This window comes from Gekko japonicus, unplaced genomic scaffold, assembly GCF_001447785.1.
Source record: "Gekko japonicus isolate JY-2015 unplaced genomic scaffold, Gekko_japonicus_V1.1 scaffold831, whole genome shotgun sequence".
NCBI lineage: Eukaryota > Metazoa > Chordata > Lepidosauria > Squamata > Gekkonidae > Gekko > Gekko japonicus.
The window spans coordinates 615,833-632,561 of NW_015159738.1; positions in this window are offsets into that span (position 1 = coordinate 615,833).

A 16,729-nucleotide genomic window follows, 5' to 3' on the forward strand; every position below is an offset into this window, starting at 1 on the left:
GGCACTGAGAGAAAAAAAAAAGATATCCTCTCTTAATCCTTCTGTTTTTCCTACCTCACCTAATACGAAGTGTGGGGACAGGGACTTCCATCAGCCTAACAATATATCACAATAAGTTAACTGCAAATTAAAGTAAACCCACCCACTCCAGCACTGTGGTCTTGATGTAAACTGGATCTCTCTGTGGCTGCTGTTGCCTTTTAAAAAACCACAGGAAGATCTGCTTATGCATTTCCCAGTGTCTTGTCCAGGTTGGCTCTCCCTGTTGAATATAGCTTAATATTTCATCCTTTTGACTGGCAGCCACAAAAGGCACATGTCCCCTCCCCACCCCTCTAATTATTTCTGGGTAGACCAGAACAGTAAAGAGTGTTATTGTAAGAAGTGTTAACACCGAAGAAATGGAAGGTGATGTACAGGATTAGCCCACACAGGCCAGTCCAGGGATGAGAGGGAATCCTGTACTTTTCAGTACATTAAACAACAAACCATGAGATGGTCTATACCCTCTCTGGTTTCCAGACAATTTGCCACCAGACCCTCTTTTCAGTAGTCCCTGCTTTTCCTAAGGGAAGAGATTCCAAACCCTTAGTTGGCATCTGGGACAGAACACATTAGCAACTCAATCCAGAGATGCACACTTTTACTCTTACAAAGGTAGCGTAAGTGGTCAGGGTTAGCCACAAGATTTAGCCTTAGAGTTCAAGTTACAACATCAGAGACAAATTAGCAATAAGAAGGATCTTTATTCAGTACAGAGCTTAGCAGACAGACTATAAGAGATTACTGAAAACAAGAAAAACCGATGGCTCTCTGCCTTACCTACACATTAAAGATTCATAGTTACCAATTCAGGAACATCCAACAGTCCAGAATAGTCCAAGGGATTTTAAAGGGAAATCTCATCTTTGCACACCCATGTGCTCCAAGTCACCAAGCAGGTCTTTGTTTTCCAAGAGACAGCATTTCATGTGCAATAAAACAGGCAGCAAGAGCCTCAGAGCTAAGAGAACAAGAGACTCGAGAACAAGAAGAGAGTCATAGGGATCAAACAATTATACCCCAATCTAATCATGATTAGCCATGGCCATTCGGCCAATTGCGAGTGGGCATGTGTGTGCCCAATTGTTGGTTGCCATGGTTGCTAACATCAGGGTTGTGGGATTGGCTGGAAGTTTGGAGACCCTGCCTGCAGTCAGCTGACCCAAACTCCAGCTACTTCATTGTGTACGTGACTGGTCGCAAGTGGGCCAGAGTGTGGAGCCATGAGGTCTGGCTTTTGGCATGAAGGTGTGGAAGAATGTGGGTTTATGGCATGGCTATTGAGGTCATGTGGCCTCACCATTTGGCTTGGAACAGGAAATAAGACACAGCATGTTATCATAATGTAATCACAGGAGAAGGCATGTGGATATAGAAAATAGAAAGCAATTTTTCTATACAGGTGAGAACAGATGGAAAATATTGAAGGCTGGAAGTGAAAATTACAGTTCCATCAATTGTTGCCTTCAGGTTCTGGCAGTCTTGACTCCTTGTCTCAGTCTTTCTGAATGCTTCCATTTATTTCTCTTCTTAGGATTCCTGTTGATATGGCACAGATGTGAAGCTGTGTTATATTGAATCAGAACCTTGGTCCACCAAGGCCAGTATTGTTGCTCTCTCAGACTAACAGTTGTTCTCCTGGGTCACAGGTTGAGATGTCGTCACCTACAACCTGCTCTCTTTTAACTGGAGATGGTGGGGGTTGAACCTGCAACCTTCTGTGTGTCAATCAGATGCTCTACCACTGAACCGCACTCCCTTTCCTAAAGCCCTGGTTCCACTCCTTGTTGGTAAGTATGTTATTCTAGCTTACATGCAAAGAAGAGATTTGAGACTGCAGTGGGTATTTGTCTGTAAATGCCACTGAACAGGCATTTTCAAAACAATTCCTCTTTGAAGAACTCTTGCCATATCAGGCTCTTTTTAACAAGGAAGATACAAGTCCCCGAAGCAGAACACACTGTACAACATGGATTGGCAAACTTTTTGGTCTGAGTGCCAAATGAGTGCCAATTACGCAAATTACTCAATTGCACAGAGTTGGCGCCAACTGAGGGGGACAGTGGCAGTGAGTGACTTGATTTTGCTCTCTATGAATCCCAATCCCAGCCATCCGAAAACTCTTTTAAAAGGCATCTCAAGTCCTTGCAGCCCCGTAGCTAGGGAATTCTTTGGGAGGGGGCCTTGGGGGGCCCACCAGCTAATTAAATGGAAGTACAGTGCAGGTGGTAGGTTGGAGCATTTTGGGGGCAGCCCAGGAGAGAGGGCCCCCGGAAGAAACACTAGGGGGGCGGGCCCCATGTTAGCTATGGGCCAGAGTCCTTCTAACTCTGTTGCTGGTTTTGCACCTGATCCTGAACCCCAGACTTTACCTATTTGCTGATTTGTTGAATCCCTCACCTTGGATCCCCAACTTCCCAGTTTATTTTGGTTTTGATTTTTCTTTTGTCCTGGACCAACTTTCCTTCTCTTCTGCCCCAGATCACAGTCCCATGGACTCTTCTCTTCAGGACAAAAACAATATATGTTTTTCCCCCCCAACTTGTCTTTCCCCTTATATTCCCCATTCATCCTAATCAGGCAACAACCAAGGGTTGTTGGCAGTATTTGAGCTAGGAAGGAACTCTCATTCACTTAGCCATCAATCCAGGCTACATGCCACTGGCACGTTGCACTCAGTGTCTGCTGTCCCCAGCAGGCTTCCTTGCCTCTTAGAGCCAGTGTCTGCTCCATCCAGTCACTCTTTAAACCCCCCCCTTCCAGTCAACCCCACAGCCTGGCTCTGACAGTGCCTCTCCAACAGCCCTGGCTCAAGCTGGCTGCTGAGGTAATGTGGGTGGGGATGGCAGAGAAAGAGACAGTGCTCATTTCCTGCCCTATTATTGGCCAGGCTAAGGAGGAAAAACTTCTGAGGTGGTGGCTGAAATGAACCGGTGGTTGTGTGTATGGGGGCTACAGAATGAGCAAGAGCAGGTAGTGACCAGATGGACTTTGCCCCCAGGGCAGCCTTGAGCAGCTGAAGCAAAGGGGGCAGCAGCAACAGTGGCTCTTCTTTTTGCTCTCTGTTCCTGCTAGTTTTGTCTTGCTTCAGACAAGCCTGGAGCCATGCTTTGAGCCTAAGGAGAAAAGAACCCCTGCTATTACCTTCTTTGACCCCCCACCCCTTTAAAAATATCTTAATTTTTAAAAACCCAATTAAAAAAACTATTTTTGGATTTTTCTGCAAATATGGGGGTTCCCCAAAGTTTGCAGAAAGACCTCCTTTCTTTCTACATGGCCATGATCTGCAGATTTAAGTATCCGTAGATGGGCCATTAGATATATTGATAGCTGGTGTGATTTCCTTTGCTGTAGAAAATTTTGAATGACTTGTTAAGGAGATTGCATTTGAATTAGCCTGCAGATCTGTTATATTTCTGAAAATCTCAAAACACATTTGCTGAAATCAGGACTACACCCTTGAATGCCAAGCATGATAGATTGACTTTTATTTCAATCTCCACAAAATGTGTGGATAGATTTTAAAGACCAAAAAAGAGAACTCTTGGATGGGAACTATGACTCATCCAGAGGCTATCCTTCTCAAAGCCATTAATGCAATTTGATTTTTCCTGAGTGGTATTGACAATCAATTAAGAGCTATTTCTGCTTTTCCTCCACCTTTTAGCATTGATGGCAACTAAAATTATTTTCTGTCCTATACATGTCCATTCTCATTTGGCCAAACAATATTGATTAGTCCTCTGATGCTAGCCAGCATTTGCTTTTAACCAGTTGGCCCCTTCTTCAAAAGATAGCAAGGAGTCTTTGCTTATGGCCGGGTCTGTGCATCAGCTAAACATTTCTGAGCTCTGATTGCCTATCATATCGAATACCAGTTACCCTTACCATTCTTATCCCTTATAGCTACCTCCCCCAACTCAACATCTCTTGCCACTTATTAAAAGAATTTTAAACATTAAAGACAGCATAGCTATTAGGACTTTCCTGCTCAGCAGCACTGGTGGTTTGCCACCACACAGTAAAGGCAGAAAAAGGGGTGGGGGTGGGGCAATACCACAGGGTTGATGCCGTGATGCTTCTGGTGTGAATCTGGAAGTCATGTCATTGCTTTGGCTGCATAGACTGGCCCTGATCAAAAGGCCCTTTTGGGTGGAATAGAGAAAGGTCTCTTGACTTATTTTCAAAAACAATAGCTTGTAGAAGCCCTGTTGACTCCAAGACAAGCTTGCACTTTTTGCATCTCACTGAAACCAAATGCCACCCGTCATGTACTCAGATGTACCAGGGGGCGAGATAATGCATACCTCAGCCCCAGGCAAACGGCAAAAATAGGGCACCAATAGGGTACAATGTAGGGCTGCTTATTTTGTTGGGTCATATGTTATGGAGGCATGGTGGTAATGGTAGTAGTCAATTCATTTCCTGACTTTCATTCATCTAAGCTCCTTCAGCTTGACTTTACTTCATGTAGGAAAATGAAGGGTCTATATTGTGGGACATCACTTCCATCCTCCCCTCCCCAGTGATATTTCAGAACCTGGAAATGTGGGAAGTGAAGAGAGGAAAGGGGTATCCTAGACCCATCTGGCTGTCCCCTGATGGAAACAGAATGCTAGATTAGAAGGACCTTTCACTGGATCCAGCAAAGATGTTTTTAAAATGTTCTTAGGCAGCGCTAGCTGCTTGGGAGCCGCATGGAGAATGCTTAGTTTCATCTAAGCTCCTTCAGCTTGACTTTAGTTCACGTAGGAAAATTAAGGGTGTATATTGATGGACATCACTTCCATTTCCCTCCCCAGTGATATTTAAGAACCTGGAGGCTGTGTGGGAAGTGAAGAGAGGAAAAGGGTATCCTAGACCCATCTGGCTGTCCCCTGATGGAAACAGAATGCTAGATTAGAAGGACCTTTCACTGGATCCAGCAAAGATGTTTTTAAAATGTTCTTAGGGAGCGCTAGCTGCTTGGGAGCCGCATGGAGAATGCTTAGTCTGTTATATTTGCATTGATGCCATGCAGTTTCATTATCTAGGGAAATTAATTAGGCATTCTTATTTTACATTCACTTTTTAGGAATTGTCCCTGAGGTCTCCCCCCTGAGCCCTGGGTGTGCATTGTTTTAGAAATGTTTTTGAACATCAACGTTAAAACTGAACAGAGACTTGCTGAGCTCTCAGGAATACAAAGTGGTGCAGTTTCCATTCATGTTGGAAAAAGTATCTCCTGATCTTGTCTCATTAATGGAATGGTTTCCCTTTTGCTTTGTACAGAAAGATATTACGTCTCCTCTATCCCATTGTGACAGCAGGAAAAAAAAAGCTCAGGTGAAAGCACTCAATTGTCTCTGTCTCACCTATTAGAAGTGGAGGAAAGGCATGAACGGAACTAAGGAAAGAATGCTTTTGAACATAAAGATATGATATCTCCTGTATCTCATTTCAACTTGACAATGCCTGCAAATGGAGCAGCATCAGGGATATTCAATAAAACTGGATTGATGGAGGAACTCAGTAAAAAAAAATATTCCCATCTCAGTTTAGGTTTTGTGCCCTTGATACTAAACCCATGACATAATATAGTCTGAATGATCTTTTAAGTAATCAGTTATTTTTTTAATTATAGTCATGGGAATAGGAAAACACACACACATTATATACAAGATTGAGGTGACTGACCCAGGTTTTTTGATGAAGATCAGTGGAAGATGACAAAACAACCACATGTATGCTCTGAATATGGAATTAGATGACAAGAAGACAACATTAATTTGGCACTACATAAAATGGTCTGGAACAACTTGGTGGGTTGCTGGAAAAAATGTCATATTTCACCAAATTAACCATCTTGGTTTAGTAGCTGAATCATCAGCTGTATTGAGTATCCTTAACAGTTCACTCTTATTTTGTTTAAAATAATTATTTTAATTAATATTGACTGTCTTTCTGTGATATGAGACAAGTATTCTTTCATTATGGCTAGGATTTCAGAGTACATTCCTTGGCTGGTCCATCTCTTCTACTAGCCTATAGGGTGAACATAAGAACATAAGAGAAACCAATGTTGGATCAGGCCAATGGCCCATCCAGTCCAACACTCTATCATACAGTGGCCAAAAATACCAGGTACCATCAGGAGGTCCACCAAGTGGGGCCAGGACACTAGAAGCCCTCCCACTGTTGCCCTCCCCCAAGCACCAAGAATACAGAGCATCCCTTGCCCCAGACTGAGAGTTCCTATCTATGCCTTGTGGCTAATAGCCACTGATGGACCTCTGCTCCATATGTTTATCTAATTCCCACTTGAAGCTGTCCATGCTTGTAGCCACCACCACCTCCTGTGGCAGTGAATTCCATGTGTTAATCACTCTTTGAGTGAAGAAGTACTTCCTTTTATCTGTTCTAACCTGACTGCTCAGCGATTTCATTGAGTGCCCACGAGTTCTTGTATTGTGAGAAAGGACTTCTTTCTCAACCTGCTCTATCCCATGCATAATTTTATAAACCTTGATCATGTCACCCCTCAGCCGTCGTTTCTCCAAGCTAAAGAGCCTCAAGCATTTTAACCTTATTTATTACTTTCAATTTATATCCCACCTATGCCCGGGACAAAATGGCTCAAGGCTGCGTACACAGGTAAAATGCGATAAAATAATAAATATAATAAAATTCACATAAACAACAATTTATATAAAGTGCTGATAATACTGATAGCAATGGTTACTATACATGGTCCAATGAAGAGAGGCAATATCCAACGATGAACCATAGGGCCGTAGTATGTTCAGTTTCCGATATCTCATTCATAAGCAGTAGCTCCTATTTGAAGGCCTGGTGGAAGAGTTCCATTTTACAGGCCCTGCAGAACTGTAAAAGGTCCCACAGGGCCCTGATGTCCTCTGGGAGCTCATTCCACCAGTGTGGAGCCACCACTGAAAAGGCCCTGGCTTTCGTGATGGCCGGTCTGGCGTCTTTGGGGCCAGGGAGAGTCAGGTGATTTTGCGACCCTGACCTTAGTGCTCTCTGGGGCACGTATGGGGAAAGACAGTCCCTCAGGTAGGTAGGCCCCTGACCATATAGGTCTTTAAAGGCCAGAACCAGCACCTTGAAACGAATCCGGTATGCTATTGGCAGCCAGTGCAGTACTTTCAGCACAGGCTGGATATGATCTCGTATCTTCATATTCTTCATAGGGAAAGTGTTCCAACCCTTTTATCATTCTAGTTGCCCTTTTCTGCACCTTTTCCAATGCTATAATACCTTTTTTTTGAGGTGTGGTGACCAGAACTGTATGCAGTACTCCAAATGATGTCGCACCATCGATTTATACAGGGGCATTATACTAGCTGATTTATTTTTTCAATTCCCTTCCTAATAATCCCCAGCATAGCATTGGCCTTTTTTATTACAGTTGCACACTGTCTCAACATTTTCAGTGAGTTATCTACTACAACTCCAAGATCTCTCTCTTGGTCAGTTTCTGTCAGTTCGGACCCCATCAATGTGTATTTATAGTTAGGAATTTTGGCTCCAATGTGCATCACTTTGCACTTGGCCACACTGAACCCCATTTGCCACGTTGACGCCCATCCTCAACAGATCCCTTTGGAGTGCTTCACAATCCTCCCTGGTTCTCACGACCCTGAACTACTTTGTGTCATCTGTAAATTTAGCCATTTCACTGCTTACTCCCAATTTCAAATCATTAATAAACAAGTTAAAAAGCATCAGACCGAGTACTGATCCCTGTAGTACCCCACTGCTTACCACCCTCCACTGAGAAACTTGCCCATGTAGACTCACTCTCTGTTTCCTATTAATTAGCCAGTTTTTGATCCACAAAAGGGCTTGTCCTTTTATTCCGTGACTATTGAGCTTACTTAGGAGCCTTTGATGAGGAACTTTATCAAAAGCTTTCTGGAAGTCAAGGTAAACAACATCTATTGGTTCTCCCATGTCTACATGTTTGTTCACTCCCTCAAAGAACACTGGTTAGTAAGACAAGATCTTCCCTTACAGAACCCATGCTGAGTCTGCCTCAGTAGTTTTTTTCATCAATGTGCCTACTAATTCTTTCTTTTATAACAGTTTCCACCAACTTACCCAGTATTGACGTCAGATTCAAGAAAGAAAAGCCATGTGGTACTATTGACATATGCTTGTGTGGAGGTATGCCCCACACCCTAGCATTCTTATCTAAGTATCAGTAAGTGTGTCTGCATTCTGTATATTCCCAGTGAGTGCCAGACTGGCTTTTACTGGCTTCTGCTAGCTAACAAGGGAAAAGCAGCTTGGGCTTGTCTCATCTTACAGGCACAGAGCAATTTGGTGCATTACAAATGCAAGCAGAGGAGGACGAAGAGATACCAGCTCACACTCTGGCTACAGAGTCACACATAGGAATATAGACTTTAAATGACCAAAGGGTAGAAAGTATCCATTCCCTTTGAATAGGAGGAGAAAAATGACCCCCAAGGGGATGAGCAAAGGGAGATTATATATTACCTGATAGTGAAGAAGTGGTTACTTGCTCTTAGCCATTCTATTTGAAGCCATGAATGACTAAGGCATTACCTAAGGACTCCATCTTGACCACATGTTGGAGAATGGGAGAAGTCTCAACTCTGAAAACTGAGGTAATTGGAATTTTCTGAGCTCTTATACCTCCACAGAGAAAATACCAATGCTTATTTTAACATCTGTTAGGGAAAAGTTTAGAACAGGGTTAGAAGGTTTGTGTTTATCAATTTTTCTTTTAATCTTTGCTCAGTTTTATTGCATAGAAAATTATGTGTGTAATTTATTTATTAAACCTTTATAATGTGAATACTAGAAGTCTGATTTCTGTACCCGTATCTTGCCTCAATTATTCATGTTTACCAAAGGGGAGGGGGCAGGGCAATTCTTCCATCCTCAAGTGTGCAAAAGAGAATGCTGGAGTCCCAATCCTCCAGCAAGAAAGGCTCTTACAATTGGGTGATGGTTGTGGAAATACCAGGTGAGTAGGAGTTACAGGAAAGTAAAGGAGGAAAGGGCATCACCATGTGGTGATTTGGGACTGCTGTGGAGCTTCTGAATTCCTTGTGGACAGAAACAGGGCCTCAATGAGAACCTTTTCTCCACAGCTAATATGAAAGGAGGAACACTGCATGACTGTATGGAATTGTTGCTTCATGCTTTCAAAACAATATATTGTTGTGTGGAAACACAACACCAATCAAATAAATTCAGCATATTGGTTTTGTTTACAAAGACACCATTTTAGATTTCAGTAGGGAGACTGCAAGATTCTTGGAAAGGTTCCTCGATTCATTCAAAAAATGAAGGAAAAACCCATTGTATTTTCTGAGCATTTTTGTGATTATTTTATTCTGTATATCTGATAAGTATGTCTTCAAAATAGGCCATTCCCACTTTTTCCCCCTAAGCAAAGGGATTTGTGCCTTTGGCATGAATACCAATACATAGGTTCATTTAGTTGTTTACAGCAATTGTCACTCAGACCATACTAGACACTGCACAAGGAACTGTGTGACCAGTCTCCCGAGGATTTTTTAAAACTAAAAAACAACATCTGTGACTGTGATCAGGAGTGGATGAGTGTTGTGGAGAGGGGCATAGGGAGTCTGCTTAACCTTTTCCCTTCCCTTCCTGCCATTTTCTGTTCAAAACTCACCGTGGCTGTTGATATAGTACAGCAAAAATGGGGCTTCCACCTGGCAGGTTTCCCAGTCGCTTCCCTGCCCTAATCACAGTTCCTCTACAGTGGCTATCCCCTCTCCCCATCCCACCAGGGCTTTTTCAGTGTTTTTCAAATCAACGATTTGTAGTTTATTGACCTCCTTGGGTTGCCCTACACATAGTGTGGGAGTTTAGCCTTAATTAGCCTGATTTCACACTCCACGCCCTAGCTTACATCTGGGGGTTAGTTTGTTACAGTTGCAGCTATTGAGATGTGTTTTATGGAACTGTAATAAATCTTCTTTCATTTTCGAGTGGACTCTCTTTGTTGAGGACATAACACAATTCATTGTCATTATAATGTTATAACAAACTGTGTATCCATTTCTGTGAATTAACCCCCCCCTATTATTTGAATTTGGGTATATTGGACCTAAATAATATAGGTATATACCAATATTCCTGAATACCAGATTCACTATTGGATTCGGGAAATAGTCAGGAATATGAAATACATTTGGCTCCATTATACCCTACGAGGACAATTGAAGTCAATGGCAAAACTATCATGGGGCATTTGTAGGAGTCCGGGGGTGTTTGTTTTGAGATAGTGACACCAAATTTTCAGCATAGCTGCTGGAGCCTCTCCCCAAACAAACTGCCAAGTTTTAAAAAGATTGAACTGGGGGGTCCAATTCTATGGGCACCCAAAGAAGGTGCCCCCATCCTCCATTGTTTAGGGGGGAGGGAAATAGCAAGACAATGCAAGCACAGCAGAATGTCCCAGAGAATCCCTGCAGTAGAAAGTGAAGTGTGTGTGTGGGGGCATGTTTACAAGGCCAACAGCAGAACCAGTGCAATGTGCCCAGTAGAACCCAGGTGGATAACCTTGTGCCATTGTGGCAAATACCAACTCTGTGTATTGGGCTGGTCTTGGTTCAGGTGGGCTAGCAAAAGTTCTGCCCATCCTGCACTTTTGAGTGTTCTGCTGGATTTCTACTGCCCTTGTTTCTGCCACAATTTTTTGAAAACCCAGCTGGAATTCTCTGGTGTGACATTGGTTAGTTCTGTTGCTACCACATTGGTACTGGGTTCTGCTTCTGGGCATTGTACTAGTATATTGCAGAAATGCTCCCCCCTCAGTTTCTACTTCAGAGATTCTCAGATTTGACCTTAGTCATTTTGGGTTTTGGCACTGCCACAATGACACTGGTTCTGTTACTGGCCTTGCGAACATGCCCCACTTCACCTTCCACTGCAGAGATTCTCTGGGACATTCTGGTGGGGTTGCATTGCCTTGCTATTTCCCCCCACTGGAAACAATGGAGGATGGGTGCACCTTCTGTGGGGGTCCAATCTTTTTAAAATGTGGAGGTCCTTTTGGGGAAGGGCTCCAGCAGCTATGCTGCAAATTTGGTGCCTCTACCTCAGCCCCCCCAACCACTGAATATACCCTAGGGGATTTTACATTGACTATAATGGCCCCATGGGTATAATTGGAGCCGATTAACAGCTGAATAAAGCCAATTATTATTTGGGAATCTCTATTCGGCTACCAAATACATGCTCTGATTTTGTATTTGGCTGAATGAATAGTTTAATAATGCCAATAAGGCATTAGTTGGGTATTTATTCAGCTTGGTATGTACCAAATGCACACCTCTAGTCCCTACATATCTTCACAATGGAAGCTAGAGACTTAGTTTTTCAAAAAAGAAAGAAATCTGGGAATGCAGAGAACCGTATTCACATATTGTTATAACATTGAATTGATATAATGATATTGAATTGTCCATTTAAAAAACAAAATGGCTACCATGGAGACAGGAACAGAGAAAATGGATGCCTTGTATGTGGGATGGGGGGAAAGAATCTAAATTCCCACCCAATAATAACCAACCAGGCTTTGCTAGGATCTTTATAAAAACATTGAAGCAAATTAGGTTTAGGAAAGCTAGAACAAAGCCAGGGAAACCTCATGAGCTGCATGAATCAACCACAATAATGTGGGAAGCAAGAAAACCTCCTGCTTCTTAACAACGTTGAAGCTGGGCCATGGGGAAACAGACAAAGTCACAACCCTGATTCACAAGGTGCAGCATTTCAGAAGTACCTGATGATAAATAAATATGAGAGGAACTCAGGGGGCTCAAAATGTGATATTTTGACCTGCTTTCGGTTAGAGGGGAATACAAAGAAATGGCTCAGCATGGACTTTAACAGACATTAACATTAATGTATGCAAATGATCAATGCCCCCTTCTTAATTGATTCAAGAATCACACTAATTTGTTTCCTCCCTATTCATCAAAAAGGGAACAAATCATTCTTGGCGTTCTGCAGTAGACTTTAAACTGACATGTCTCTGTACTCCTGGGACACACTTAAGTTTATGCCCTGTGAATGTGCTCAATACTTTTGACAAGGGAAGATAAAAAGGAAGTATTAGCCACTCTCCATCAGCTGCTCTTTCAAGTATCACTGCGAGATTTATTCTCTTTCTAGATATACCTTTTCAGCTTCCTTTATTTGTTTTGCAACGTCCCAGGTGCTCCTTTCAATCGTATCTGTGTCTCTTAAGGGTCCAGGCATGAATTTGCTTCCCAGCTGTGCATTCCTGACATTTGGAGCTGGTAGATGCCACTTAGGGCTGCCAACCTCCAGGTGGAGCCTGGAGAACTTCAAACAGAGATCAGTTCACCTGGAGACAATGGCTCCTTTGAGGGTAGACTCTGTGGCATCGTACCCTGCTGAGGTCTCTCTCCTCCACAAACCCTGCACTCCCCAGACTCCACTATCTCCAGGTATTTCCTAACCCAGAGCTGGCAACCGTAGTGCCACTATGTTCAATGTTTATGTCCTTCCTACTACTTCATGTGTACAACAAATAAAACCAATTAATGACAAAAGATCATTGTAAATTATTGATAATAAATAAATAATTCAATTGAAGGAAGAAAATTGTACCAGTAAAAACATTTATCCACCCAGTGCTTGGGTGAATAAAACTATTTTAACTTGGTAGCTAAGAAACTGACATCAAGTGACATCAACAGAATATTTGTAGGAAGAATACCATATATTCAATAATTTGGGCACTGCAAGAAAGACTGTCCCTGCATGATGATCTACCTAATGTCTGAAGGCAGAAGCTCTTGAGTTGGACCTTGGAAGATGATCTCAAGCAATGAGGAGGTTCATATGACAGAAAACATTCCTGCGAACAGGTCACTATGTAGGGTAAAACCAGCACTTAGAAACAGTCAGAACTGAGTAAAGATTCAAATTCCAATCTCTCTATCATGTCACATTGGCCCACAGCACATAGACCTGTATGGCCAATGTAATACCTAGGAATAAGAATATAGTTATATAAGTATATAAGAGTCTTTCCTTCTCATGTTCCCCCCAACCTGAAACAACTACTCAACAGCAACAGCAGACTACCCAGTGGAGCTATACAAACAGAGACTAACCCTTTAAACAAATGCAGGTGCCGATTCTGTCCCATATCCAGTCAAGTCATGCCTTCACAGGATCCCACAACACCAGCCATACCATCCAAGGCTCATTCATGTGTCAGCAATGTCCTTTTTGTCATTCATATCAGCTAAACTGTACAAGCTGAGCTCTATGCAAGAAAATATGTATGTATGTAAGTGGCCTCAAGTTGCAAATAACTTATGGAGACCCCAGCAAGGGGGTTTCAAACCAAGAGATGTTCAGAGGTGGTTTGCCATTGCCTTCCTTTGCAGAGTCTTCCTTAATGGTCTCCCTTCTAAATACTAACCCTGCCTAGCCTCTGAGACCCAATGAGATCTGGTTATATACCATGTGTCCTTCCTTCCCATGCAAGAGAATACATGGAAACAAATTTGACAATGAACATGTAAACGCTCAGAAACCAGTGGACATTCAACAATACACTTAAATATTTCAGGATTTCAGCTGATGAGTCGCAAAGAGAAAAACTACAAAGCTGGAATTTCCCTTTAAATGGGATAAAAAGAAGTTTTGTTTTTCTCCAGACTGAAGGGGAAACCCCTGGAAATGAAATGTGTTGTGCTCAGAATGAACATGATGTCCTATGGACATCCAGGGGCTTCTTGTGTTCTATGCAGTCAAAAATCCCTATGTAGAAACAACAGAGGTTAGGGATAATTAGCTCACTACTGAAAATAATTATCCCTTCTTACATGTTTATGTACCATTCAGATTCCTCCTATTTTGCTAATTGATCATCAGTTGTGAGTGGTCCACATCCATTTTGTTTAATCTTCTGACTGTACCTTGTTTTTATCTGAACACTGCAATGTAATGTCATCCATCTTTGTCTGGGACACTGGCTTTTCTGAGCTCTCTTTGTAGTAATCCCCATCTCCCAGCATTCTGGTTATACCTAAGTCTCTCTACCTATGCTATGTAACTTTTCATGCATCTGATGAAGCAAGTAGGGATGGGCATGAACCACATTTTTGCAGTTTGGGTTGTGGTTTGACCAAACCGAACAGAACTGTTGTTCATGAACCAAATTGAATAGATATGTCAGTTTGTAAATGAACCATTTAAAGTGTAAACCCTGCTTTCTGCTTCTTGCAAAATGGTGGGGTTAAAACCAGAGGGTTGAATTAGGAGGGTTTAAATGGCTCCCAGGCCTCTACCTCTCTGGTTTTGCTCCCTGCCACTTTGAAGAGGGGGAAGCAATATCAGAGGGTTAAATATGGGGGTGAAATGCCTCCCAGGGGGCATTCCCCCCCTTTCTCTCGGCTGTGGCTTTCCCCAGCCAGCAAAAATGAAGAGATGAAGTGTCTCCCAGGGGACACTCCATCCCTTCCTGTCTGCTGGCCAGCACCAGCAGAAAGGAGGAGGTGAAATGCCCCCTGGAAGGCACCTCTCCCTTCCTTTCTGCTGGCCACAGCGAGCCACAGTCAGCAGAAAGGTGGGGAGGTCAAGTGCCCCTGGGAAGGGACTTCCCCTTTCTTTCTGCAGAGAGGTGGGATGAAAGTCTCATGGGCAAGCCAGTTGCCTCCTCCTCTGAGGAGAAGAAAAGAGAAGAGTCAGGCCTTGCACCTGTGGAATACCTGCCTGAGCAGCAGGGTCAAGTAGCAGACCCAGGGAGAGAAGCATTGGGAAGTGAGACGCTTTCCAGCTATAGCCAGTCTGCTCATTCTGGCAGGAGAAGAAATGACACAGACATCAGAACATCAGTTGCCACTAGTGTTTCTGGAACCAGCAGAGTGTAGAAGAAGGAATGAGTGCTTGACAGCTCTAGAGAGACAAAAGAGTGCCCATCTGATTGCCCAGCAGTGATCAGTGTTAATTCCTGGAGCAGAGTCTTTGCAGGAGCCGGAATTACAACCTGATAGGGTAGCAAAGGACTTGCACCTGGAAAATGATGAACTCAGCTGTAAGAAGCAACACTTGGGCTTTGGGGGATGACTTAGCTAATGAAGCAGATAAAAGAAACACACTGAGCGAGGCAACTTTGTATACCATACATCTCTGTGAGATGACCTGCTCTTGCTGCCTTTGTATTCTGTCTTTGCTAACCATTGATTGTGTTCAAATCAAAGACCCAGACCTCTTTTCCTCTAATCCCTGGACTTGAAACTTTGGCTTCCTGACTTTGGACTGGTTTGTAAATCTTGCTCTTGTCTCCTGCCTCATTGACTGTCATTGTATTTGCATATCCTGGAAATCCTGGATGGAGCAACAGTCCTAGGCTTTGCCCTGAATGTGACAGGAAGATCCCCTGGGAAGGGACTCCCCCACCCCTTCCTTCCTGCTGGCTGAAGTGAGCTGCAGCCGGCAGAAATGTGGGGGTAAAGTGCCATTAGTAAGGGACTTCACCCCTTCCATTTAAATCCTCCCTTCTACTCCCCGTGAAAAGCAGTGAGGAGCTAAAAGCAGGGTTTTAGTGCCTCCCAGCCATTTAAATCCTCCTTTCTACTCCCTGTGGCTTTTTGTGGGTAGCAGAAAGCAGGGCCATTTAAACCTTTGTTTTCTGCTCCACATGGAAAGTCAAAGGGAGCAGAATGCAGTGTTGGTTTAAATAACTAACAGTAATTTAAGGGAATGGATGAACAAATATGAATCGTATATGACTTAACATCACATAAGGCTCAAAATATTTCTCAAATGTACATCAATATTCAATATGTGAAATACATGAACTGCAATAAATAGGCTGGAGATTTAAAGCAATATCTAACATTTACTATTTGACACTCCCAAAAGAAAGACTTCACAGATTCTCAGTTCACAATTTCAATGGACTGCAAAATATAATCTTCAAAAGTCCATCAAGCAAGTACATTCACTTCTTAATACTTAAGAAAAACAATACTAAACAATATAAAGTATGTTGTAAACAGCATGTTGTAAACAGCAAGTAGATCCAGTCCTTAAGACTTGAGACAAACAATAAGAAATAGGCTGCAATCAACTCATCCTCCGGATTATTCAATGAGTTTTTGATGTCTTCATCAGGACTGCAAACAGGGACTCCCAGAAAGGCACAGCCACAGGAACTTCTCAGCCAAAAATGCCTCCAAACTGTCTTATTGTACAGCAATGACTCAAAACTGCCTTATTTTTCTTTTGTTCAAGATGGATACGTGTAACCTGATTCTATAGGTATTCTTCCATCTAAATGAATGTAAGCCATCTTTCATGTATTTCACATATTGAATATTGATGTACATTTGTGTTGGTTTAAATGACTCCTCCTCTGTTCTTCACAAACCATCACGAGCCACCACAAATTGTACTAAAATTCACAGTAGTTTGTTGTGTTTCTTCAGTTCATGAACTTTGGTTCACAAACCCTGAAGAGGCCAAAATTTGTGACAAACTTTAGTTTATCAGCTTGTTTGTGCCCATCCCTAGAAATGAGCTCTGACTCACCAAAGCTTCTGTCACAACATATTTGTTAGGCTTTAAGATACCATGACTCTTTGTTTTATTTCTAAGTATAGCTGTTAGGATGAATGCACACTCCCACAGGATG